General features: G+C 40.3%; 1 pseudogene; it reads left to right on the top strand.

Annotated features, from left to right (window-relative positions):
• The first annotated feature begins 1,655 nt into the window (after nt 1–1,655).
• Nucleotides 1,656–2,693, top strand: LOC102240095 (annotated as a pseudogene).
• Nucleotides 2,694–9,802: the final 7,109 nt, after the last annotated feature.

Below are 9,802 nucleotides of genomic sequence, written 5' to 3'. Positions count from 1 at the left end.
GTATGAAAATTTAATAAACAGAAACCTCATTGTAAATGAAGTTGCAAGGCTAGACTAGAGAGCTCCCACACACGTCACCCAAAGCACACTATTGACTCCAACAAGAAGAATTCTATCTTGCATCTTTGACAGGAAGTGATGCTATTATTCTACCTCAGCAGGATGAAGGAAATATTCCTCCTGGCCCATAAAGTTCACCCAATGGGAAACTGTCATAACTCAGTCAATGAAAAGTCACAACATTCCAAACTTTTAGTTTCTTGCCAATATCCATAAAAGAGTGTCTCTCCTTTGTTTATCTGGACATGGCATGTTTTGCAATCAGACCACATGTCCTGAACTGCAGTTCTTTGTTGTTCCCCAAAAGCCCATTTTGCTGGAGAAAAGTGAAATAAGCCAGAGAAAGACATGTACCATATGATTTCACTCATATGTGGAATCCAAGGAACTGATGAACTAACAAGCAACATGATAGACTCTATAGATAGAGAGCAGCTGACAGGTCATGGGGGCAGGGGGAGCGAATGACTTGGAAGGATTGAGCAAAAAAGAAAAAAAAAGAGTAAAAACTCATGGACATGGACAGCAGTGTGGTGAGAGGGTGTATGGGGATAAATGGTGATGGAAAAAATAATGAAGTCAACATTATTTATACATATTATGTATAATACTAGAGGCCCGGTACACGAAATTTGTGCACTTGGGGGGGGGGGTGTCCCATAGCCCAGCCTGCACCCTCTTCAAGCTGGGACCCCTCAAGGGATGTCTGACTGCCGGTTTAAGCCCGATCCCTGTTGGACATCCCTCTCACAATTCGGGACTGCTGGCTCCCAACTGCTCCCCTGCCTGCCTGCCTGATTGCCACTAACCGCTTTTGCTTGCCAGCCTGATCACCCCCTAACCACTCCCCTGCCAGCCTGATTGACACCTAACTGCTCCCCTGCTGGTCACCCCCAACTGCCTTCCCCTGCCAGCCCAGTCGCCCCTAATTGCCCTCCCCTGCTGTCTTGATTGCCCACAACTTCCCTCCCCTGATGGCCATCTTGTGGCTGTGGGTGCTGCCATCTTTGAGGGTGGGGAAATTAGCATATTCCCTCCTTATTGGCTGTGGGCGCCGCCATCTTTGAGATGGTGTGAGGGTCAATTAGCATATTCCCTCTTTACTAGATAGGATTGTGGAATCCACAATATTCTAAAGACCTTTAAAATATGTATATTTATAAAAAAAGATTAAGTATCTTGTCAATGTCATGCAAACAGGAAGTGGAAAGTTGGGGTGTGAATTTTTCTAACTCTAGACTTAATTGTGTTTCTTTGAGGTCTTCCAAATCATCATTTTCCTTGCTTGAAATTGTATATGTAGTTAGTGATAACAATTGCAATGACAAGTAATTTATATTATTGGTAAATCCTAACTAATGACTTCTCTTTTTTCATTGGAACTGTATATGGGAATGTAACTGTGGGGGAGGGGTTTGGAGCTCTGTTGGTGAGGGGGAAAATGAATCAAGGATGACATGTAAGTTTTTAGCTTGAGGAGCAGGTTGGATGGTGGCGACACTTACTGAAATGGCAAAGACTAAAAGAGGAAAAGTTTTGAGGGGTTGGGAATCAAGAGTTATGTTATCTAAGTGAGAGAAGGTTGGTAGGCAGTTATGTCTGTGGGTCTAGAACTCAGGGGAGATGATAATGTAGGAAGGTGAAGCTCCTGACTCCTATAGTGTGAAAAGCAGAGACCTTCACAAATGTGATGTTTGTGTGGTAGGTCCCCAGCCAAAAAGAAAAAGTCCTCCGGGAGAAGAACCACGTCTCCTCGGAGTGACAGAAACCAAAGCCCTCAACACTCAACGGTCAAAGTGATGCAAGAGCATGAGGACCATCTGTCCCGGGGAGAATGGGAGGATTGGCAGCACTGGGAGGCATCAGGCAGGAACACAGGCGAGCTAGGAACAGTGACCCAGACAGGCACAGGGGCCGCCCCCATCAGAGAAGAAGCTCTAATGAGAGCCCTGGGAGTGGGCAGGCCAGGGACTGATGGAGCCCTTCAGAACCTGCAGGCCCAGGAGGCAGAGCGGGAGCCTTATAATGCCCCATGGGGGAGGGAGCATCGCCAAAGGATTGAAGTCAGTACCCCCGGTAATGAGTCTCAGGAGTTGGTTTCTCCACCTGATGGCAGCAACCAAAACAAAGAGGTGCCTGTTAAGGAACAGCCAATCTTCAACTTTCTGGGGGCATTTCTTGAGGACACTAACCTTCTGAGGTGTAGTCATTCAAAGCGACCCCCTAAAGCACTTATCCCTATAAAACGGTGGCGTCTCTACCCCTTTAAAAATTAAGAGGTGCTTCCAATCATGCACATCCATGGACAAAGCGCTTACCTCCTGGTACGACACAGCCCAATCGCAGACATTCCAATCGATTATCCCTCTGGTTCAAACCAGCATGCGATCTGCCAGCAGAGGCTTCTGGAATACACCTGTGCTGACGGGACAGGTGGCCACAGGGTGAAGCCCTACCTCATTGGCCTTGGCTCAATGGGACGTTCTTGAATAACAAGCGCATTGAACCAAAGAGATACTATGAACTGAAAGAAAAAGATGTACTTAAATGTGGGTTCAGCAGCAGAGTATGTTCTGTTTCATGAGTCCTCTGACACCTCTGAAGTAGACAGCGAGAAGGAGGAGGGGAAAGAGGAGGAGGGGGAAGAGGAGGAGGGGGAAGAGGAGGAGGGGGAGGAGGAGGAGAAGGAGGAGGAGGAGGAGGAGAAGGAGGAGGAGGAGGAGGAGAAGGAGGTATCTGAAACCTAACAAACTAACCAACAACCCAAAGCCTTGAGAGACCTTTCCTTCCTGCCAAGGTTTTGTGATTGACACAAGAGCTCCAGGGGCTCTTTGTAATGCCTCTTATTGCTTTAAGTCTTTCCTGGGTTGCTGACCAGTTTATGTTATAATAGAAGAAAACTGACTTGTGTTTGTTTGAACTTTTTTCTGTGGCACATCTGCCACTTGCCTGTGGGCAAATGTTCTCAGAGCAGCCTTACCAACACATCCTGTTCTCCTAGAAACATCATGTTCTCCTAGAAGCATTGTGGCTTTAGTTGGTGCTTTCAGAACTGCTGCCTAAGAAACTATAAACCCTTGTCCAAAGAGGAATTGTGGCTTGTTCTCTTTATTTATAGGCTTTGTGGATTTGTTTTGTTTTTGTTTCTGGGGCAAATCCCTTAACAGAGAATCTTTCTAAGCTTTGGTTATCATGAAAACAGCCTCTGGTATATACCAAAGCTTTGACCTGGTTGAGCTCTTGAGTCACAGAGGTTGATTTTTCACTTCTTTTTTGGGGAGTGGGAATTTACCACATGACCTCATTATTGACTGTTGGAATTAAACACATCCTGCATGGAGCCTGCTTAAGCATTTGACTGTACAGGAAGATCATGACTACTGCCAGTGAGGGCTGATTTAATGTCAGGAGAGGCTGAGATGCATCGAGGATCTGTTTTCTGTGAGACAATTCCGATTTCTCCATGGAACATGTACATAACAACTTTGACCCTCTTATCTGTTCTTCAACTTTGCATTTTTAAAAATATATTTCATTGATTTTTTTTTACATAGAGGAAGGGAGAGGGATATAGAGTTAGAAACATCGATGAGAAAGAAACATCAATCAGCTGCCTCCTGCACACTCCCTGCTGGGGATGTGCCCACAACCAAGGTACATGCCCTTGACCGGAATCGAACCTGGGACCCTTGAGTCCGCAGGCTGATGCTCTATCCACTGAGCCAAACCGGCTAGGGTCAACTTTGCATTTTTATTCAAATGCTATCTCTTTCTCTTTTGAGAAACACTATCATTTATGTGGCAGGGTCCTTGCTTTCTTCTAACAACATGTGTACATGTCTTAAGGAGGATGTGTAGTTTACATGTTTCATCTTTTTAAAAACATTTAGAGAGGTTGTATTTACCTTCCCAAGACTGAAAAGTATGGGAATTGCCCACTTTCCTAATTTTCCACTACAGGAATCTTAGTAAGTAGACAATTCATAACTACATATATATATATATATAGTGTGTGTGTGTATATATATATCTAATTGTGTGTGAAAGAGCTGCATGCTGATTTTCATAGGAGAATGTTTTGTGCTGTAAATGTAATGGCACATTATAGGGAAAGCCTCCCTGCATTTGAAGAGCAGGTTTTCATTTATATTTATTTTGGGGCTAAAAAAATAAAATTTATAAATATAGCTCCCCCACCCCCAAAAGAGAACTGTGTATGGTTAAAAATAATCAAATTCATATATATATATATAATGTTTTACATATAAACCAATTCCTAGATAAAATTATATTGGTGCTAGGTCAGTGCAATTAGTGCTGATTAAAAAGGAAAGCATTTTTAACTTTTCTGTCTGGCTTATTTCTCTTAGCATGATATTCTCAAGATCCATCCATGCTCTTGCAAAAGATGGCATTTCTTTTTTTTCATGTCTGAGTAGTGTTTCATTGTATACAAGGACCTCATCTTGCTTATCCAATTATTTATCAAAGGACACTTCAGTTTGTTTTTTTTCCATGTCTATGCTGCAATGAACCTGGGGTACATATATTTTTGAAAATAAATGTTTTCAAAATTTTTAGGTAGATACTCAGAAGAAGAGTTATTATGTCCTATGGTTACTCTATTCTTATTTTTTTTGAGGAGCCTCCACACTGTTTTTCATGGTGGCTGTACCAGTTTACATTCCCACCAGCAGTGAATGAAGGTTCCTTTATCTCTGAAACCTCTGCAACACTTGTTATTACTTGTCTGGTTGCCAATAGCCATTCTAACAGGTGTGAGGTGGTATCTCATTGCAGTTTTGGTTTGCATTTCTCTAACGGCTAGTAAAGTTGAGTATCTTTTCATATTATCTGTTGGCCATTTATATGTATTCTTGGGAGAAGTATCTGTTTGGTATTGTTTTTGTTTTTATTTTAATTAGAGTGATTGGTGTTGAATTGCATGATTTCTTATGATTTTGCTCACATATGGGATATAAAACTGAAGGCAACAAATGAATAAACAAGAAAACAAACAAAAACTCATAGACACAGAGGAATATGGTGCTAACCAGAGGGTGGCAGGAGGTGGAGAGGGTAAAAAAGGGATTAAAGGTGATTGAAGGAGACTTGACTAGGGGTAATGAGCACACAATACAATGTACAGATGATGTATTGCACAATTGTACCCATGAAACGTGTATAATTTTCTTAACCAATGTCATCCCAATAAATTCAATAAAAATTTTTTAAAGTATTTTTAGTTAAAATGTAGAGTGAATTAAATAAAAGTAAACAAAAATAACATGACACATGAAGAAAAGAAAGAAAACAACTACTATTAAGAAAACTAGAAAGATATTTTATTATGTAAGAAGTATACAGTTTACCATAACAATGTAATTTAGACCATGATATCAATTTTGATCCAAAATCATTAGCTAGTTTCCCAGAAAAGTTAGCTGAAACATTTGAAAAGCAGTTTTGTGACCAATATTTAACTTAGATGAAGTGAGGATTAAATGCTCAAGGAGAGGAAGAATCTTTCTCTCCCATAGTATTTACCATTTAAAGACATTATATCCTAAGAATCCTGAAACACCAATCGGAAAGAATATACGCACCACTATTTTCAATAGCGAAGATCTGGAAACAGCCCAAGTGCCCATCAATAGATGAGTGGATAAAAAAAAAATGTACATTTATACCATGGGATACTACACAGCATTAAAAAGAAAGATCTCTTACCCTTTGAGACTGCATGGGGGTCCTAGAGAGTATTATGCTAAGTGAAATAAGCCAGTCAGAGAAGAATAAAATAAACTGAAGAACAAAATAGATCCAGAGACATAGATGACATGGCACAGACTGATGAACCTTAAAGGAAAAGGGAGAGGCGGGTGGGAAGAGATTAACCGAGTAATTTATCTGCATATATGCATAACCCATGAACATAGACAATAGTGAGGTGAAGGCCTGGAGGGGGGACAGATGCCAGGTGGAGGGGATCATCTGTAATATTTTCAACAATAAAGATACATTTTAAAAAATAAAGACATTCAGAAGCATTTTAAAACATTTTGCATTGGGTCAGGTAATCCAAGTTTTGAACATTTTAATATGTTTTAGAAAAAAAAATATCAAGAATGTCAATGTTTAAGAAACACTAATAGGAAAACACATAATTTCAAACTCTTTAGACTTGTACTTTAAAATATCTTCTGCAGAGAATTCACCCAATATAAACTTTCATGGTGCATTGTGTATATTCTGTTTACACATGCTAAATATTTGTTTTAAAATTATCTAAGTTTACTTTCTTTTACATGATGTTTATGAACAAAACTTGGTCTTTGATGTACAGAATGCATTTATAGATTTGAAAGCCTGATTTATGATGTATTTTTTATTGGTTCAATAATATTCATTATTAAAAACTAAGACAAAAGGAGCAGTTCATCTATCCTTACTAATAAAAGCCTAAGTAGTCATCATGCCATGATGCCCTCACACCGTCACAAGATGGCTGCATGCACAGGGGGCACATGCAGGTGGGTGGGGCTGGGCTTGACACTGCGTGTGTGGCACAGAGCCTGCCTGGGAGTCCTGCCTGGGAGTCCTGCTTCCTCCTGGCTCCACACGTGTATATAGTATATAATTTGTATATACTAGTGGCCCGGAGCACAAAATTTGTGCACTCAGGAGGCAGGTCCCCTGTCTCTGCAAGGCGAGGCCTGCCTTGGTGTCCGGCAAGACCTGCCTGGGGTCCCTCAGCTCTGCGTGGCAAGGCCTGCCTGGGGGTCCCGCCTCCCGGCTCCATGCAGTGTGGAGGCGGGACTTCCGGCTCCAGCCTACCTCTTTGGGACAATTCACGAAGGAGCCCCAGATGGGTGGGCAGGGCCTACCTCTTTGAGGCAATCGATCGCAGGGCTCCCACACTGTGACAGGGCACAAGCCAGGCTGGGGGACCAACCCCCCTGAGTGCACGAATTTCGTGCTCCGGGACTCTAGTATATATAAAAGCCTAAGGACCGTTACAACTGAACGACTGGAATGACCAGAACGACAGGTCAACCAGTCACTATGATGCATACTGACCATGAGGGGGCAGACACTCAATGCAGGAGCTGCCCCCTGGTGGTCAGTGTGCTCCCACAGCCAACTTCCCGCAGTCCCTCCACCCGGTCAGTAGTGGTCCCTCCCCCTGGATGCCCCCTCCCCCATGGCCAGTGGGCAACCTCCCACAGTCCCTTCTGCACCCCCCACCCCACCGGCTGCAGGGCCAATCAAGGGACCCCACCCGTGCACAAATTCATGCACTGGGCCTCTAGTATTATAATAAAAAGTAATATTTTCAGTAATACACATAAACTTATATCAAAATTTATTTTGAAATGTTGTCAGGGGCAGGAATCAGAAATATTTAAGCAAAAATGTTAGTCAATTTTAGAAATAATTTTAAAAAGTAAGCATTTATATTGCTACATGACAACTAAAAATATTCAAAGCAAAGAAACTTTTCGAATAGGCATTCTTATATACATAGCTAAGAGTTTATATTCTAGTACTTCAGCCATTAATGTGTAAAATAATTTTCTTAAAGTGCTTCAAATATTGAAAATAGATGAATATATTTAACAAAATAAGGATTCTCTATTTATAATTTCCACCCCCTTCCTTTGAGGCGGGTGTTGTAGGACTACAAAAGTGTTTTTCAGTTCAGCTTGAATATCATGCATTGAAATGAGCAGCTCTGAATTAATGAGGTCACAAGGTCTAAGTAAAATACAAGTTTTTCTATGAATTTAAAACTGTATATGTCAATTTTTCCTTCTTAACACACATTTGCTGGCATAGGCTTGTAAAATCTAGATGATTTTTTTAACAGACCTTATTTCTTAGAGCAGTTTTAGGTTCACAGAAAAGTTGAGTATAAGTTACAAAGGTTTTCCCTATGCCCCTATTACCCACTTTTTCGACCCAGCCTGCCTTACTGTCAATGTCCTACACTAGAGTGGAACATTTGTTTCAACTGATGAGTCTACATTGACATGTCATTATCATACAAAGACTATAGTTCATATTAAAGTTCACTCTTGGTGTGGTACATTCTATGAGTTTTGGCAAAAGTATAATGACATGTATCCACCATTATAGCATCATATAGAATAGCTTTTACTGCCCTAAAAATTCTCTGTGCTCTTTTTTTATCTTCCTCCAACCTAATCCTTGGCAACTAATGCTTTTTATATTGTCTCTGTAGTTTCACCTTTTCCAGAATGTCATATAATTGGAATCATATAGTATGTAGCCTTTTCAGATTGGTTTATTTCCACTTAATAATATACATTTAAGGTTGTTCTGTGTCTTTTCATTGCTTGATAGTTCATGTCTTTTGAGCACTGAATAATATTCTATTATCTGATATACAATAATCATTTATCCATTTTTCTGCTGAAAGATATCTTTGTGGTTATAAATAAAGTTGTTACAAACATTCATGTGTAGATTTTTATGTGGATATAAATTTTCAACTTATTTGCATAAAACCAAGGAGCATCGTTGCTGGGTCATATGGTAAGAGTATGTCGAGTTTTGTAAGAAACTGCCAAATGGTTTCAAATGTGGCTATACTATTTTACATTCTTACCAGTCATGCATGAGAATTTCTGTTGCTCCACATCCTTGCCAGCATTTCGTCAGTGTTTGGATTTTGGTCATTCTTGTAGGTATGTAATAGTATCTCATTGTTCTAATTTGCGTTTCTCTGATAACATATGTAGAGCATCTTTCCATTTGCTTATTTGTCAGTTGTATATTTTCATTGTTGAGGTCTTTTGCCCATTTTTAAAAAATATGTTTTTTATTGATTTTAGAGAGAGAGGAAGGAAGAGGGAGAGAGAGAGAGAATCATTGAGGATAGAAACATCAATCATCTGCCTCCTACATGCCAAATACTGGGGATCAAGTCTGCAAGCCTTGAATGTGCACTGACCGGATTTGAACCTGTGACCTCCCAGTGTATGAGATGATGTTCAACCAGCTGAGCCACACCAGCCAGGGCTCTTTTGTCCATTTTTTAAATAGAATTGTTCATTTTCTTGTACCTGAGTTTGAATATTTGGATAGCAGTCCTTTATCAGATTTGTCTTTTGCAAATAGTTTCTTCTTGGTTGTCAGCCCCTCATTTTTAACAGCAACAAAGCTTCATAAGCTGATGTTCTCTCTCTGTAGACAACTCATTCTAGCTCTGGGCATGACATATGTTATATGTCACAGCATGTAACTCCTTAACCTATTCCAAAAACAAATCTATGTGCACCATGAGGACCCACAATTATTGTTGTGGCAATTACTTTATGTTTTACAAGTTCTATTTGTTAATGTCCTTAAACAATGGCCTGTGCAAGGTCTAGGGGCATTAATAAGTTTTCATTTGCGCATTGAATAAGTGGTGATCTTTCTCTAGGTTAATAGGTTAAAAAAACATGTGACCAGTTCTTCAGTGACTCTAATAGATTGTTAAGCTAGGTAATCTGCTACACTAAATTTCTAAATATCTACTGAAAAAGAAATCCTGAAATATTTACTATGGACATGTCAAATATGTGGCACAGAAACTGTCACTTGTTTGACGCTATCCCTTACTCAAAGACCCAAAGGCAGGTTTTGTTTTGTTTTGTTTTTTAAATATTTTTATTGATTTCAGAGAGGAAGGGAAAGGAAGAGAGAGAGAGAGATAGAAGCATCAATGATGAGA

This window comes from Myotis brandtii, unplaced genomic scaffold, assembly GCF_000412655.1.
Source record: "Myotis brandtii unplaced genomic scaffold, ASM41265v1 scaffold789, whole genome shotgun sequence".
NCBI lineage: Eukaryota > Metazoa > Chordata > Mammalia > Chiroptera > Vespertilionidae > Myotis > Myotis brandtii.
The sequence above is the reverse complement of the archived record's forward strand: the minus strand, read 5'-3'. Positions and strand labels throughout refer to the sequence as shown.